The 19,432-nt window shown below is 38.3% G+C and overlaps 1 protein-coding gene and 1 non-coding gene across 2 annotated transcripts in view; both read left to right on the forward strand.

The window, feature by feature from the left end:
- Positions 1-19,432, forward strand: part of LOC136863241 (uncharacterized) — a 62,291-nt gene that overhangs the window by 13,197 nt on the left and 29,662 nt on the right. The window lies entirely within an intron of this gene.
- Positions 8,246-8,311, forward strand: LOC136865068 (small nucleolar RNA SNORD78). Its single transcript, XR_010859453.2, has one exon. It is a non-coding gene; the product is annotated as a small nucleolar RNA SNORD78 (small nucleolar RNA).

Genomic DNA, 19,432 nt, shown 5'->3' on the forward strand with positions numbered 1-19,432 from the left:
TTGCCCTCAATACCCACATGACCTGGTACCCATACTAAAGTTATGTAAATACCGACGTTGTCAAGCATATAAAGGAGACTCTTGACATTGTATACATACCAATTATAGGATAACTCATACGAAACCAAAGATTGTAATGCACTCAACGAATCCGTATAGATTGTAACTCGCGTATATCCCTGTCGCTGAACAAAAAGTAAAGCTTGCTGTATAGCGAATAACTCCGCCGTGAAAATCGACCAGTCACTAGGCAAACCATATTGTTCTTTAACATTTAGAGAAGGTATATAATAAGCGGACCCAACTCCATTAATGTTCTTTGCCCCATCTGTAAAAATGTTTATGCTTCGTGGAATATTAGAAAATTTCACTCTTTTAGCTGTTGACTACAACTGACTTTCACAAACATTAAGCATTCAAATGTTCAAAGAACAAAAGCAACTGAAGATAAACCACTCCGCTCAATTATCTTAGTTACCAACACATAACCTCAATGTTGTATTCCTTGAAACTACATACACATGACACTTTATTTTTATGAGAAAACCACACTTCCAACAGAGAGAACTGAATTGGGGGCTATTTTCCCTCTGGAACATTTTACCTGGGAGGAGGCCATCATTAGTACATTTATTCATACAGAGACAGCTGCATGTACTTGGGAGATAGTAACGGCTGAGTTTCCTGTTACTTTCAGCCATATATCAGTATCAACACAGCAAAGCCATGTTGAATATTATTACAAGGCCGTATCTGTCATTAATCCAGACTGCTGCCCTCTTTTCGATGAACCACTCGTTAGTCTGGTCTCTTAACACATAGGTACTCATTCAATATGGTTGCACCTACAGTTCAGCTATCTGCTTTACCAGGGGCGTGTATAAGCCTTGAAGAACCGGACCAAAATGATGGGAATTTTCGATCGTTTTTGAGATACCGAGCCAACAGTTAGCTGTTTATGTGCCATACCTGGACGATTTTTGTAACTAACTAAAAGAACGCTTTGAATCTCACAAGGAAATAGTTGCATCCTTACAAAACATCTTTCCACAATTGTGTATCGTAACAGATTTCGGTTCACTGGAAGCTGCTTTTAGTTTCTACGAAGGAGATCTGTCACATAAAGAGATTGTGCAAAGTGAGTTTATGTTGTGGAAAGTGGAGTCAGGAAAATCCTTCAAATCTTCCCAAAATGGCTGTAAGTTCTCTAGAAAAATGTGACAAGACTTTCTTCCCCGACATTTATACCCTTCTAAAATTACTCGCCCTGTTTCTATCGCAACCGTAGAAAGAACTTCCTCTAGCCTAAGGAGACTGAAGACTTACTTAAGGAACAGCACATCTGAAAGTAGGCTTAACGGGCTTGCTTTACTCTCTATCCACAGAGACATTATAGTTAGTGATGAAGAGGTTCTTGATAAGTTTGCAAGTGTACCAAGAAACCTGGACTTCGTTTTGTAACCATTGGTGTAATGTATGTATGTATCAATCTTGGCCCCCCCCCAAAATATATTCTATATTCGCCACTGTGCTTTACTCATACAAGCCTCCCCACTGTGGCAAGGTCACATGGTTCACAGGGGAGCTCAAAAATAATACACCTTATAACTAGGAATAATTTTTGAAAATTTAGTTCAAATTAAACACTTATTGCATAAAACACTTCCATTTTGACATTAACATCATTCTTTTTCCTAATTTTCAATAAATTAAAAGTTTGTTGACCTAGTTCAGTCTGGCTCACAGTAACATTCAGAGACAAAAGAAAATAATTGAAAGTTGGTTCAAATACTTTGTGCAGATCACAATGGCACTACAATTAATGTCAAATTTACAATGGAAAACTTACACATTTGTAAGCATGAAAAAATATAAACACATTTAGCTGACAAATATTTGAGGAACATACTTTCACCCTCACATGGGTTCATCCATCATCCATGTTAACTTCCCCCTCTTCTTACACTTCACTCTCCCAAGACAACACAGTATCTTCCATGTCCTTTGGAATGTTCTCTATCTGTGTGCCAAGAGTAACCATGTCTGTGGTACTGCTATGTGGAGTTCTGATATCAGCTGGGATCTGTGCAGGGGTCTCCATGGTGCTATGAGTGGCCTGTATGATTTTATAATAAAAAGTTTGGTGTACTGGAGGAACAAATAGCATCAAAGCGATAATATCCTTCTTCTAACTATATAATTGACTTGGGATGACTTGGTTGCAGTACTGTTTTGTGCAGTGATGTTAGAGTTCCTTTCAGGTATTTTGCAAAGCTGGCTTCCTAAAACTGGATGTCTTGATTGTGGGTGTATTTTTACTCTATGGCCACAGTGTGGCTGTATTTGTAATCTACACCAAAAGGTCTCCCTTTTGAAACCCATAATACTCTTATGTACCTCCACAAGACTGTGTGACCATCATGCTTTTTACAGTTCATGATCACATGTGTGATTCTGTCAGAACTAACAAAATCCAACCTTATCATCATGACAACTTCAAAAACTTTCTTCTTAGTTCGGCATGTTCTGATTACATTTCCAATCTCCTGAAGAGTAAAGCTGTCTCGCTGTTTCATCATTTTTTTTTTCCTAATGTGACTAAAATATGTGTCATTTGGGAGGAAACTATTCCCTGGAATGGCGAACTTCTGACTGACTTCGTTCAGGGTACATGTGGAATCTGAAACTAAGTGCATTAAAAAGGCTACTAACTTAATGTTTCTATTTTTGGCCCCCACATGAATTTGACCATGGTATAAGCTTTCCCACAGCAGGGCCATCTCACAAAAACTTGAGCAAACAAGAACAAATCTGTCTGGACCATGACCATCAAGACCCTCATGCCATAAACGCATTGTTCTTTTTGAGGTTGCACAGTTGTGTATTCCTAAATTTTAGCAGGAGAGTTGACATTTGTAGTTCACTTCACTGGTAGGAACTTTTGGTAATTGGAAAGTCTTCTGCATATCAAAAGTTAACACAGAATTTACCATCTACTGCAGTTCAGTTTCAGTTTTGAGAGAAGACACACAAACAGGTTTTCTCTCAACTATCTGGTTTTGCTTCTGCTACCCTAGTTCTTAATGACAGAAGGTTACACTTCTTGAAGGTATCCTTATGCAATGGGGTTATACCCTAAATTAAATTTTGTATTAAAAATCTTCTCATTCATTGATTGACTGACTATTTCATTGCCCAAATTCTGATTTTGTCCACTTTGTGCATTTTGCATTTTCTTCTTATACAGTCGATACAAGATACTCAAATTGAGAGTAGTGCTTAAGAATTTCTTATTTGAGTTTTCTGCATGGCAGTAGTGGCTTGAACATGCTAGAGAAGAAAAGTGATCTTCAACACACTTAATCCAATCCACCAAAAGTTTATTGAAGGGTGTGTGACATCCTCTTCTGTTAACAATGTCACCATGTGTAATTTTCCATAATGCCCTATGTATATGATCAGCCTATTCTTGGGGTTTGGATGAAAATTTCCTTGCAAACTTTTACATCACCTTTCTTAGAAGGAATTAAGTATTGACAACAGAGTTCTCTCTTATGTTGCATATATATCCTGTCCCTTATTGGCAGTTTTTGTAAGTCATTGAACTGAACAAGCAATTGCTGCTGTTTGAGATGTAAATGTACCATTTTCCCAAAATGAATAGTAGAATTTCTTCCTGTCTTCTACAGCTACAGTTAAATGGCACTTATTCCTGCAGCTACAGATGAACTCCCAGAAATGCCTTGCGTCCACCATCATGCCTTTGACAGATATATAAGATTTACTACTAATTGCATCGCTTCTTGCAAATACTTTTCTTCCATGCCTTTTGTTTAGAACCATGTCTCTTCCTTAGTTTCTCTATAGGTTGATGTTATGCTTCTCCATCTGCAACATCTACAAATTTGTGAGAACCTACTTAGCTATTTCATTAATTTGTAGATTCATTCATTATTCATTCACAGACTCGATTACAAGGGACCCTGGGCTTTTCCTTTAAATTGCACGGATGTCTTTCTCTTTACTGGCCTTTTCCACTGTTATCTGGATATGAGAACTAATGTAGATTAAGCTTAGTTTTGCATCTGGGTGTAGGCCTACTTACTGTTGTGCATTTCCGTGATGGTTGGTTGTGTGATTTGTTGTCTGTAAATGAAGATGTGTATTAAGAAGATCAATCACTACTGATCTGCAGTTAGGACAGTTGCTCAGGTGGCAGATTTCATGTCTGTTGTTTTCCTAGCCCATTTTTAAATGGTTGCAAAGAAATTGGAAATTTATTGCAAACACCCAGCCCCCAAATTACAGGAATTAACCAAACTTGGTTAAAATACCAGACCCAGCTGGGAATCAAACCCAGTAGCCAGCCAAATTTGCACATATGTTAGACTACCATTTGTATACATGTATTTAAGGGGTAAGTCTTTGTAATTGCAGCAGTAATGCCATCTACCAGAGGTGAGTGAAGCAGAAATGAGAGAGCACACGTCAGCTAACAACAATAGTCAGTGTAATGTTATTCTTGATAAGTTTTATGGGCTTAGGACATTGTTAAGCCGCTTACCAGTGATGTCACCACAAACAGACAACCGAACCTACTTCCAATGCTTGTATACATAATCTGGGATTTAAAAAAAGAGAATGACAGAAAAACTTTCAATTGCACAGACAAAATTGTAATTTTACTTACTCAGATTATTTAATAAGGTCGTATTATCCTTATGCAACATAAGTAAAAATGTCATATGGCTTTTAGTGCCGGGATATCCCAGGAAGGGTTCGGCTCGCCAGGTGCAGGTCTTTCTATTTGACACCCGTAGGTGACCTGCGCGTCGTGATGAGGATGAAATGATGATGAAGACAACACATACACCCAGCCCCCGTGCCATTGGAATTAACCAATTAAGGTTAAAATCCCCGACCCGGGCGGGAATCGAACCCGGGACCCTCTGAACCGAAGGCCAGTACGCTGACCGTTCAGCCAACGAGTCGGACGCAACATAAGTTAATGTTATTTACTGACAAACACCACTCTGTATTGTTATTTTTACTGCTATTGACATTGGGGCTGTACCTATTTAAGGCCATGGCCGCTTCCTTCCCATTCCTAGCTCATTCCTGTCTCATCATCACTATAAGACCTGTGTGTGTCAGTGCGACGTAAAGCAACTTGCAAAAAAAAAATAAAAAAATTATTTACTAAATATCCAGGGTCTCCGTCAATCACACATGCACCGGGCGAGTTGGCCATGCGCGTAGAGGCGCGCGGCTGTGAGCTTGCATCTGGGAGATAGTAGGTTCGAATCCCACTATCGGCAGCCCTGAAGATGGTTTTCCGTGGTTTCCCATTTTCACACCAGGCAAATGCTGGGGCTGTACCTTAATTAAGGCCACGGCCGCTTCCTTCCAACTCCTAGGCCTTTCCTATCCCATCGTCGCCATTAGACCTATCTGTGTCGGTGCGACGTAAAAGCCCCTAGCAAAAAAAAAAAAAAAAAAAAAAAAAATCACACATGCACAATATTCCACAACCTCATATTGATTAATTTTTAAATTCCTGGAATTGGATGAGTCAGGATTGGAACCATGCCAGCATTCGCAGGAAGGAACCATTCAAAACACTATCTTAATTGGCCACCTTGTATATTGTTTTGGTTACATTCAAAAGCACTTGGTTCACAATATTTTTAATTCACAATTATTATTTTACCAAAGTGAACTAGTGTGTAATGAGCATTGTTCCACACGCCAAAGTGAACCAGCTTTTTGAATGTATTCTCCCGCACTTAGGCTGTGGAAGCGATTCATGGTGCACCCTATAGGTAAGTGGAGTAAACATACCGTATGCTAGTTACTTTCTGCATCACGAGAGACCTCTATAATTCGATGCTGCTCATATGATTCACTGTGGTATGCAGAGTAAATAGAACAGCTAACTTCCAACTGAACCAACGTAAACATTTAAATACACTGACTGACAGAGCAAATGCACCACCAAGAAGGAGTGGTTCGAAAGGGATGAAAGTTGGGGAAAAAACAGAGACGGCACGGACGAATAATTGATGTTTATTTCAAACCGATATACAGGTTACACAATGCGCACGGCATCGACTCAGTAGGATGTAGGACCACCGCGAGCGGCGATGCACGCAGAAACACGTCGAGGTACAGAGTCAATAAGAGTGCGGATGGTGTCCTGAGGGATGGTTCTCCATTCTCTGTCAACCATTTGCCACAGTTGATCGTCCGTACGAGGCTGGGGCAGAGTTTGCAAACGGCGTCCAATGAGATCCCACACGTGTTCGATTGGTGAGAGATCCGGAGAGTACGCTGGCCACGGAAGCATCTGTACACCTCGTAGAGCCTGTTGGGAGATGCGAGCAGTGTGTGGGCGGGCATTATCCTGCTGAAACAGAGCATTGGGCAGCCCCTGAAGGCACGGGAGTGCCACCGGCCGCAGCACATGCTGCACGTAGCGGTGGGCATTTAACTTGCCTTGAATACGCATTAGAGGTGACGTGGAATCATACGCAATAGTGCCCCAAACCATGATGCCGTGTTGTCTAGCGGTAGGGCGCTCCACAGTTACTGCCGGATTTGACCTTTCTCCACGCCGACGCCACACTCGTCTGCGGTGACTATCACTGACAGAACAGAAGCACGACTCATCGGAGAACACGACGTTCCGCCATTCCCTCATCCAAGTCACTCTAGCCCGGCACCATGCCAGGCGTGCACGTCTATGCTGTGGAGTCAATGGTAGTCTTCTGAGCGGACGCCCGGAGTGCAGGCCTCCTTCAACCAATCGACGGGAAATTGTTCTGGTCGATATTGGAACTGCCAGGGTGTCTTGCACATGCTGAAGAATGGCGGTTGACGTGGCGTGCGGGGCTGCCACCGCTTGGCGGCGGATGCGCCGATCCTCGCGTGCTGACGTCACTCGGGCTGCGCCTGGACCCCTCGCACGTGCCACATGTCCCTGCGCCAACCATCTTCGCCACAGGCGCTGCACCGTGGACACATCCCTATGGGTATCGGCTGCGATTTGACGAAGCGACCAACCTGCCCTTCTCAGCCCGATCACCATACCCCTCGTAAAGTCGTCTGTCTGCTGGAAATGCCTCCGTTGACGGCGGCCTGGCATTCTTAGCTATACACGTGTCCTGTGGCACACGAAACACGTTCTACAATGACAGTCGGCTGAGAAATCACGGTACGAAGTGGGCCATTCGCCAACGCCGTGTCCCATTTATCGTTCGCTACGTGCGCAGCACAGCGGCGCATTTCACATCATGAGCATACCTCAGTGACGTCAGTCTACCCTGCAATTGGCATAAAGTTCTGACCACTCCTTCTTGGTGTTTCATTTGCTCTGTCAGTCAGTGTATAACATTATAACAAAAGATGTTACATTCACTGCTTTCGGTTTCTGTCTCTGGAATATATTCATCATTTGATGCATCACACAAATCTAATGAATCATCACTATCATCACACTTTACACCCTTTTCACTCGAGAGTCCACAATGCGTGTTGGCTATGGACACAATTTTTCTCATACCTCGTTCATCGCCTACTGCACAAATCACAATTTCCCATGCGCCATAACAAAATTTCCCGTTTTCCACCTCCATGTGTACAAAACAACATGGTTCATCCTAGCACACAAATAATAATCACTTTTACTATTAAAACTGCCTTCTGGTTAAAAACTTGCAAAATTGGACTTGGTTCACTCTGGCATCAGACCTACCAAACGTCTGAACTCCATAATGTATCGGTGATACAAGTCTGAGTTTCACAAGGCAAGTTTACTAAGCACTACAAATGAAATGATTAGTATTGTAGTGTCACATGAGGTAAAGTGGGTGATAATCAGTTAACAGTTTTATGTATGGTCACTGTTCAGTCAACTTAATGAGTTTAAAATAGTTTGCACTGTTGATAAACTATACAATTAGTGAGATGCAATATTTCTACTATACAGAGATAATACAGGGAATGGTCTAATAAAAGACACACCTCATGAAGAGAATAATCTGGATGCTAAACACTGAAATATGCTAAAGAGAATCATCATCATTTAAGGATGTCAGTGAATGACCATTCTGCTTCATTTGCAGGACTAGTGTGACACTGGTCAACAGTAACACATTATCCAATGTCTTTTGAAACTATTTGTTACCATTCACAAAATTATGGCTTCCATAGGTTACCACTGACAAACCAATACGAAGATGTGAGATTGCAATGATGCATCAAATGTCATGACCAGAAAAACGGAATGGTAGAATATTTTATTTCTGATGAATCATGAACCTTTTTGTTGAACATGATGGATGGATGCTTGTCAGACAATGACCTGGTAAGCAGTGTCATTAGGACTGTATTCACACAAGTATAAGACATTATGGTCTGGGTTATTATTAGGTGTAAAACAAATCACCTCTGGGTATATGTACACTACCATTAGGAATTGGTGATTGTGTTGATGATGTTCTGTTTCAACCCTTGCTAGACATCTCTCGCCCATCTCAGCATAACCACTCTCTTAAGGGATAATAACACTACTTCTGCCATGGCCTACTAGATTGCCAGATTTGTCACTCAATGAAAATATCTGAGACACAAGCAAACAACAGATGCAACAATTTTTAGATGCTCTAATGAACATTATAGGTTGTATAAGCCATTGGCAGACATGTCATTGACAGTTTATTCTGTACATCTTGTATGTATGACAGTGAAATGGTTAAACATGTCCTGTCAAAATCAAATAACTATTCCAAATACTTCATGGTGTTCAGCTATCTATAAATAAAAGTGTATGTTGTGAATAATAATAATGATAATAATAAGAATCAAGACGTGTCGCCAGTGCGAAGACCATGCGATCAGCCGGAAGTTATTCAGAGTCACCAAGGCAAACGAGCTCACAGTTGTGATTAAAAGTGTCATGTAAGACAGAATTCAGCTCTTGGTTAAAACTATATTTTTATCGGTCTGTTTTTAGACTGACTTTGCTGTGTGGGAGTGAAATCTTGGTGGACATAGCATATCTTATTCATTAATTGGAAGTAACAGATGTGAGAGCAGTAAGAATAATTGCTGGTACAAACACGTGGGAACAATACCAGGAGGGTACTCATAGTAAGGCGATACTTGTTCTCAGCTGAGATATTTGGTTACTGGGAGATGAAGTAGCAGGCCACCCCTCTCCCAAATAAGCTGAGAGCAATAAAAGGAACTACGAAGGTATGGAAGACTTCCCTTCGCGCTTCTCGGAGGGAAGCAGTGGGATTATGTCGTCTTCGGATTGGCCATGGTATACCAACGCACTCCTATTACTGAAGGGAGAAGACCCCCCCCCCCAGTGTGTACTTGCGGCGGTCATCCTACCGTGGTACACATCCTTACGGAGTGCGCGGACCTGGTTGATCTGCACCATAGTCTTAAACTTCCGAGTACAATCTCCCTCATCCTAAGAGATGACGAGCAGTCAGCAGACCTCATCGTCCATTTTATGAGGGATAGTGGACTATTTTATTATGTATAAAAGTGAATTTTTATTTGATTTTAATTTTATTTTACTGTTAACTACATTTTATTCTGTTGACTCTGTTTTAATTTGTTTTGTGTATTTTTCAACTTTTAAAACTTTTAACTAGAATGACATATGTGATTTCACCTCCAGGCAATGCCTTATTCTACATTAATCTATTTTCTCTATCATTTTATAAGGAAATAAGGCATTGCAAATTAGATCCACTGATTATTTAAAATTAATATTCCTTCTTCATTATCACTTTTTAACTTATAGTCAGTGGATGACTTTTAAAATTTTAATTATCCTTACATTTTGTTTCATGTCATACCATTATGCACTGATGACTTAGATTTTAGGCCTCTTTAAACAACAAGCATCATCATCATCAACAAGGAGATAAGTGCTCAGTTAGGAATGAACCCAATAGATGAAGGTGTACACATAAATTGGCTTTAGTGGTGGTGTCATGTGAGGCAAATGGAGGAGGATAGGTTACCTAAGAGAGTAATGGACTTTGCCATGAAGGGCAACAGAAGAAGAAGGAGACATAGGCAACAATGGTTGGACTCAGTTTTAAATTATAAGGGTTGAACTAAACAAAGTAACAGAGCTAGTAACAAATAGAGAATTCTAGGGGCACTAACTTAATTTACAGGTGCTTGCAGACTGATGTAGGTGTGTATGCAAATTTCATTAATTTAGTGCCTATTCTAACAGCTTTAACAGATGTCTCATATTTAAAAAAAAAAACATAGTAGTGTAATACTTGGACTACATACTGGAAAAAAGAGATATTGTCCTCACGGAAAGACATATCAGAAAAATGGTGTATTTATTACATGATCTGTTAGCTCACTGATAGAAATGAGTGTAAACCAGTTATTTGTCCAGAAACCTACAATCCAATTCAATTCAAACCAAGAAGAGGATTAAGATAGAGAGATTTATAATTTACTCCACAGGAACATACACATGCAAGTCTTCAAATTCTCCTCACCTAAAGATCTGAACTGATCAAATAAACGAGCTAACAGTATTATGTGACTGCTTATCACGCAATCACTAACCATGGGACTTGTAGTTTTATAATACACAGGGATGTGATTTTCTATTTCAAAAATCCTACGTACATTGGCTTGAATTCATACTTAGAGAAAATGTATCAATGGTATCACGGAACTATCACACACCTAATCTTTAGAAAATGGTGAGGTTCATGTTAGCTATCAAATCAAATCCACTGGTCCCAGCTGGGTAGCCTTCTGAGCTCAAGTTGGTGGGTTTGATCCCAGCTCAGGCCAGTGGAGCTCAAATATGCCAGCCTCATGTTGGTAGATTTACTGGCATCTAAATGAACTGCCGGGGGACAAAATTCCGGCATCTCAACATCTCTGAAAACTGTAAGAAAAGAAAAGTAGTTAGTAGGATATAAATTATTATTATTATTATTATTATTATTATTATTATTATTATTATTATTATTATTATTATTATTTCTAGGAAGGGACAGTCATTTCTGGGAAGATGGGAGAAGACAAATTGCAAGAAGATACATAAGGGCACACAGACTAATACTGCCCTTCTACAGTGGCCTCAGTATAGGAAGGTATCTGCTAAGGAGAAGTGTTAAGGCAAAAGAGGGGCCTCCACTGCCTAAAGTATAGTTCCGTTTTTATGAGTTTCGATTTGACAGTTAAACGGAAAGCACACGGTAGTGCCAAATTGTTACAAGTACAAACAGCTGATTCACAACACACAACACGAACGGAAATGTATATACACGAATCTTGATTTATGAATTTCATTTTCCGTATTGACATTTACCAATCGTCATAAAAGGAAAGAAAAATTCCACCTAATCAATACATTTATTTTCTTGTAAAGTATTACAATCTAGGACCGGTTTCGACCCTTCATAGGTCATCCTCAGCTATATCAGAATCACATTTGCATTTCTATCTTATACCTCTGAAAGACCTTCATGATATATTGTTTCATAATTTTCAGTGAAAACTTATCTTAAAAACTTACAAATTTCTAAGCGTTGTGTTAAAATTAAAAATTAAAATTACAAAACTTTGTCTATTATATACATGCCCTTTGGCTGACAGAATGTGTCCTTGGGTTGATTAAGCATCTATCTTAGGTATTGTTGCTTATTCTGTTGAATCGATTCCCTTTTATACTTATGTACAATCGTGAATAGACTATCAGTAAAATTTGATAAATAAAGCTTGCGTGATAATTATAATAAAATATCATGTTACATCTTTATACCATATTGCTGGAGTGATATTGTTTTAGGTAGAATATAAATGCGTGTTGACCTCTATAAAATAATTTTTACATAAACACACTAATATATTTTAAAGTCTAATCATTGTACTTTAAAGTCTAAAATACTTATTGCTTTGGATCTTGCGTTGTTATGTGGTAAAATATTGTAACAATTTGTCTTATATAACATCAGATATTGATAATATTTAAATATGCCGTGTATGGTTGGCTTTTAAGTCTAATGATAAATGTCAGTTCCTTCTTGCATAAAATTACAAGTTTCATATTATGTTGATTATGTATTGTATAAAACATAAATGTCTATTAAATAGAATGCTTATCATTTACTACAGAAGTTTTTTAAAAACACTTGTATGTCTAGTAATATAGTCAGTGTATTAGTGACACTGAAACGTGTTGGCCTTGATTCTTGCGTTATATTTCCATAATTTGCCTTTTTTTATATATGTCGAATGTTGGTCCTTATAGGTTCTATTTGTAAATAACAGCACTTTCCTATAATTGTGAAATGGATCAATATAAGCTTGATACGTGTTAAATTATGCACTATATGTGTGATTCAGTTCTGGCCTAACTTCTGGAGTTTTCTCCCATCAAATGCCGTAAGAATATGGTGGTTCCTTTCCCTTTTTGAGGCTGGTAAAGTTGCTGGATGTTTGAAATGCGAGTTTCTTGGCCGTTTGACGAGTAATGTACAATTATAGGAAAGTGCTGTTATTTACAAATGGAACCTATAAAGACCAACATTCGACATATATAAAAAAAGGCAAATTATGGAAATATAACGCAAGAATCAAGGCCAACACGTTTCAGTGTCACTAATACACTGACTATATTACTAGACATTCAAGTGTTTTTAAAAAACTTCTGTAGTAAATGATAAGCATTCTATTTAATAGACATTAATGTTTTATACAATACATAATCAACATAATATGAAACTTGTAATTTTATGCAAGAAGGAACTGACATTTAATCATTAGACTTAAAAGCCAACCATACACGGCATATTTAAATATTATCAATATCTGATGTTATATAAGACAAATTGTTACAATATTTTACCACATAACAACGCAAGATCCAAAGCAATAAGTATTTTAGACTTTAAAGTACAATGATTAGACTTTAAAATATATTAGTGTGTTTAAGTAAAAATTATTTTATAGAGGTCAACACGCATTTATATTCTACCTAAAATAATATCACTCCAGCAATATGGTATAAAGATGTAACATGATATTTTATTATAATTATCATGCAAGCTTTATTTATCAAATTTTACTGATAGTCTATTCACGATTGTACATAAGTATAAAAGGGAATCGATTCAACAGAATAAGCAACAATACCTAAGATAGATGCTTAATCAACCCAAGGACGCATTCTGTCAGCCAAAGGGCATGTATATAATAGACAAAGTTTTGTAATTTTAATTTTTAATTTTAACACAACGCTTAGAAATTTGTAAGTTTTTAAGATAAGTTTTCACTGAAAATTATGAAACAATATATCATGAAGGTCTTTCAGAGGTATAAGATAGAAATGCAAATGTGATTCTGATATAGCTGAGGATGACCTATGAAGGGTCGAAACCGGTCCTAGATTGTAATACTTTACAAGAAAATAAATGTATTGATTAGGTGGAATTTTTCTTTCCTTTTATGACGATATACACGAATATAAGACCAGAATAAATTTTTAAAATTCAGGAAACTCAGTCGTCAAAAATTACCACAGTTTTGCCCAGAGTGCGGCATGAACTCATCAGTTGGATACCGCACCTTTTCCAAGACACTGGCCGGCTAGCACGCCGGTAGCGACACCACTGCAAGCCATAAATGTGATAAGCACAATGCAGTGCCGATGTACTAGGGGAGAATTGCATCTCCACTTGCTATATTGAGTTTCCTGAATTTTAATTTTAGCTATCTCAATCGGAAGCCATATTTTGGTCATGCTAGCCCGGGAGGCCAATATAGCAAGAGGAGATACAATTCTCCCCTAGTATGTCGGCACTGCATTGTGCTTATCACATGTATGGCTTGCAGTGGTGTCGCTACCGGCGTGCTAGCCAGCCAGTGTCTTGGAAAAGGTGCAGTATCCAACTGATGAGCCCATGCCGCACTCTGGGCGAAACACTGGTAATTTTTGATGATTGAGTTTCCTGAATATTAATTTTAGCTATCTCAATCGGAAGCCATATTTTCGTCAGAATAACTTTTTGTTTCAATTGGCTTTACGTTGCACCAACCCAGATAGGTCTTATGGTGATGATGGGATAAGAAAGGGCTAGGAGCTGGAAGGAAGCAGCTTTGGCCTTAATTAAGGTACAGCCCCAGCATTTGCCTGGTGTGAAAAAGAGAAACCACAGAAAACCATCTTCAGGGCTGCCGACAGTGGGGTTCGAACCCACTATCTCCCGAATGCAAGCTCACAGCTTTAGGCCTCTAACCGCATGGACATTTTGCTTGGTAGTTCAGAATCCATTATTCTTTGTAGCAACATACGTAACTCACATAAAATGAACAATAACACTTAACACATTTAGGATAGGGCTGTAAGATAAAAAGAGATCAATACCGGAATCACCATCACCTCACATTGCTGATAGATTCAAATTCTCCTAAAGAAGGAAAATATTCCTACAAATGGAATACACCACTCATTTCTGGGTCACTATTGGTATTGTCATCATCTGTTGAGGTTTCAATCTTGCTTGACCCTAACATAATCATCTGTGATACTTTCTTTCTCCCAAACTTCACTTATCACAGATTTTATGCATCTCACAACCTTACTCCGGTCTTCCGCACTTACACGGCCTATGGCTTCCAAAAGAAGTCTTTCAACTTCTGAAACTGTGAAGACAATAATAATTATTAAATTAATGCCATATGATCCACCCTTTTTAATACTATATTATGCAATATTATTGAATTACATTACTAAACTAGGGACTAGTTTCGGCCTTGGTTGGCCATCTTCAGCCTTAATGTAATACATCTAATAACTAAAGAAATGCAAAAACACACAATTGACATGAAAAATAATGTACCGTACACATAATTAACATTAAAATCTGGGATGAACTAAGTGTAAAATCAGAAAATAAATTAGGCTTTAAATTCTTAGCATCTGAGTATGCTCATCATCCAGACTCTTTCTTGCATTGATATTCATAGAATTGTTAGTTCCATCACTGCTAGTCATTACAATTTCAATTGCAAAAAAGGGAATGGTAAATGTTGATTCTGTAGTCAGATCATCAATCACCAAATATACTCGAGTGGTGTTAGCAGTATGCAAGCCACTGGATGTCACTGTAAATAACCACCAGCTGACGCAGAACTGCTAGATGGTGTTTCCACATCGACCAACATGAATAAAATGAAATGTTGCTGTAGTGCTTGTTAAAATCATGCTGAAATGCTGTTGGACATTGTCAGGATGGCATATGAAGATATGACACATTCTTAATTTGTGGCTGGTATAAATTCGCAATTCACTGCGGTGTCCATGAAGTTAACCTGAATAAATAATAGATGAAATTAGATAAAATTAATGAATAGAAGGAGAGAGAGAACATGTTAGTCAAATAGCATAGGTTATATGAGACATACCTCTCGTTACAGCATGTAATGCGTGGTGTATTGTTGTGTGCCTCAACGGTTGTGAGATTCAAAGAAAAAGGAAGGGGCGGAGCAAGGGGGAGGGCAGGGAAAGGAGAGGGGGTGGAGGGAAAGGGGAGATTAAGGTGGGGCCGAAGGATGTGGGAAAAGAAGTGGCTGTTGAGGAAAGGTGCTGTGAATACTATAAAAAACTGAATTATGACTTTTTGGTTTGACGTTTCTAAAAATGGGAATTAGAAGGTCAAATAGGATATTTGGCTTTTCTGAAATTTCATTATGATTCAGGTTAAAATATTGATCTATATGTATGAAGCAGCTTTCAGTAATGTTAAGGAGGAGTCCTTTGTTGATGATTTTGAAAATTTCCATATCTTGTTTTGTCTGTGAATTTGTGATTATAGTCATTCATATGCTGACCTACAGCTGAAAATTTATTGTACTTCAGAGCATTGATGTGTTCCAAGTACCTTTTATTAAAATTTCTCCCGGTCTGTTCGACGTAAGAAAAATTACAACTGTTGCAAATAATTCTGTATACTCCTGATTTTGAAAAACTACTGAACTTTGTATGGTTGTGGCATTATGTAAGACTTGTGCATTCCTATTGTTGGTTTTGAAAACTACTTTTACATCGTGCTTTTTAAAGATGTTAGTGACTTTGTAAATTTGCTCGTTGAACGTAAAGATAGAAAGGGAGGAGTTATTCTGTTTATCTTTTCTCAAAGTGGTAGAGGGGCAATATTTATATTTATTGATTATTTTCTCAATAAAGAAACTGTTGTATCCATTAGATTTAGCTATATGGTGTTCAACTCATTTTTGAGGTCTGTTTTAGACATTGGAACATTGAAGGCTCGGTACACCATGCTGTTGTACGCTGCTTGTTTGTGAATTTGGGGGTGTGAAGAATCTTGACAGATAGTAGTGACTGTTTGGGTGGGTTTTCTAAAACTCTTATATCTTAAGTAGCCTGAGTGCCTGGTAATAGTTAAGTCTAATTTTCCGTTCAATTTTGGATTCAAGTATGAATTTTATATGCGAGTCAATGTTATTTAGATTAATGAGTGTAGTAGCAGCGTCTGTGATGCTCTCATCAATAATTACTATGGTGTCATCTACATATCTTGCCCAGAAAAGGATGTTGTAAAAGTTATTATTATTATCAATTTTGGTGTGTTCTAAAAAATCCAAGTAAATCTCGGCTAAGATACCCGAGGCTGGCGATCCCATAGCCAATCCTTCTTGTTGATAAATAACATTATCAAAAGTGAAATAATTGTTGCTTATAACTGGGGCTCGGATGTTTAGGAAAAGTCATATTTTTTTCTTTGTCTCTATTTTCTTGCATGATTGGATTTTGGTGCAAATCAGGTGATTATCGTCATAATTAAGTGATTTTTATTTGTCATATAAATGCATATTTTGGCAATTTTTTGTCATAAGGTCATATTTTGAGCTATTTTTGTAGAAACGTCATATTTCGGCGGTCTGACGACAGCTGTAGCTGTGCAAAATTACCTTCAACTTACCACATACGAACTAATATTCACAAAACTGTTTCTCGGTATCATGTCTGCAGCTAACACAAGTGGAATACTCTGCCTCCTCTATCAAGATTGCGCTGGAATTGTTTTCTAACAGTTTGTCAGGAAGTTTGGCATATTATATTAAGTCTAATTTTGGAATTATATCGAGTGCAATTTCTCGTTTAAAAGCTGCTAGCTTAGAAATTTACGCATGTATTGAAATTGTGAGAAGTGCTATTCATAGAATTGTTAGCTCCATCACTGCTAATCATTTTCAATTGCAAAATGGGAACTGGTAAATGTTGAATGAATATCAATACAAGAAAGAGTCGGATGATGAGCATACTCCAGATGCTAAGAATTTAGAGCCTAATTTATTTTTCAGATTTTACATTTTGTTCATCCCAGATTTTAATGTTAATTGTGTGTTTTGTACATTATTTTTTATGTCAATTGTGTGTTTTCACATTTCTTTAGTTATTAGATGTATTACATTAAGGCTGAAGATGGCCAGCCAAGGCCAAAACTAGTCCCTAGTTTAGTAATGTAATTCAATAATATTGCATAATATAGTATTAAAAAAGGTGGACCATACAACATTAATTTAATAATTATTATTGTGATCACAATTCAATACGAATCAAAACCATGAAGTTTATATCCTATGAAACTGTTTTTTTTTGCTAGTTGCTTTACGTCGCACCGACTCAGATAGGTCTTATGGCGACGATGGGACAGGAAAGGGCTAGGAGTGGGAAGGAATCGGCCGTGGCCTTAATTAAGGTACAGCCCCAGCATTTGCTTGGTGTGAAAATGGGAAACCACGGAAAACCATTTTCAGGGCTGCCGATAGTGGGGTTCGAACCTACTATCTCCCGAATACTGGATACTGGCCGCAATTAAGCGACTGCAGCTATCGAGCTCGGTCTATGAAACTGTGAAGAGTAGGTTATTCTTAGTTACATAATCCTTCACATCGTCCCAAATCAGTTCTATGGCATTAAAATGGCAATGGTATGGTGGAGGCGAACTACTTTATGCCCATGCTTCCTGGCTATTTCATCCACCATGTAAACTGCACACTGGGGCTTGTGTTGTTTCACAAGATGCTTGAGATCCCTCTTCTTCACGTCATTGCGAACTAAAGTATTGCGCTCCTTCAACCACTCAATCAACTCATTCTTTCTAACCACTATTGTTGGTGCTTTGTCAAGCAAGTTGCTCAGCAATCTTTCCTCAGACCATTTCTGTAATGTGCCACTATTCATTTCCTCGCGGTAATCTCCAGTTTTCTTCGACCGAAATATATACAAGCAGTTTGGCATAAACCTTGCAAAGTGCTGGCATGAATCACTATGATTCTGCCCCTTTCCCAACAGATGTGTCCAACCTTTACTCCAGGAACGAGAAGCCTTAACCAACATTCCATCCAGCCATACAATAGAATCAAAATTCTCGTTAACAATCTCTCTCAGAAATCTGTACCGCCACACCATGATATCGCTGATTCAATTTCACTTAGAGTACCACCATCATGGGAGCACACACATCCTAAATATTTGAAATGATCAACCAGTTCCAGTTTTGTATCCATTGTCTGGCATTCAGTTCTCTTAGGTTTCTTCCTTGTGAACGTCATCTAGTCTTGGAAATGCTAAGTTTTGCATCATACTTGCTGCACCTCTTTTGAAGCTCCATGATATCAGATTGAAGGCTTTCAGTACAGTCTGTCAACAGCCAAATTCAGTGGTATCGACTAAATTGTTTACTACATTTCCACCCAAATTAATCTCTCCCTGCCATTTTGTACCTTTCAGTAAATGATCCATGCATGCTATGAACAACAAAGGTGAAAGATTGCAGCCTTGTGTAGCCCCAATAACTACTTGGAGCCAGGAACCAATTCTACCATCAATTCTCACTGCAGAATGATTGTCAATATAAATGCCTTTGATTGCCTGTTATAGCCTACCCATCATCCCACAATCCTTCAGTATGGTTAACTTGGACATTTATGGATAATTCTTATGTCCATAACTTAGTTCCAAATTGTTTACATAACTGTTTTACACATTTCTAGTTCAGAGGTTTTCATTTTGTTATTTCTTTGGGCAGTGTATGTGAAAATTCAAAATTATTTTATGGTATATTTATACATACATTCTGAATTTATCTCTGGATGGTCACTCACTAACACACTAAGACAGCAGCAGAAGTAATATGAAGAAAAGATGGAAGGAAACCCCATAGTGGAATGATAGAACAAAAGATGTATTGCAGAAGAAGAATAGTGCTTTTAGGACATGGTTCCAAAATAGGATGGTGGAAGCAAGAGAAGTGCATCAGTCAAGAAAGAAAGAAGCAAAATGGGTGGTGGCTGAGCAGAGAAGAAGGTGGATGGGAGAATGGACCAGGATGATGAAAGAAGA

This window comes from Anabrus simplex, chromosome 2 (assembly GCF_040414725.1).
Source record: "Anabrus simplex isolate iqAnaSimp1 chromosome 2, ASM4041472v1, whole genome shotgun sequence".
NCBI lineage: Eukaryota > Metazoa > Arthropoda > Insecta > Orthoptera > Tettigoniidae > Anabrus > Anabrus simplex.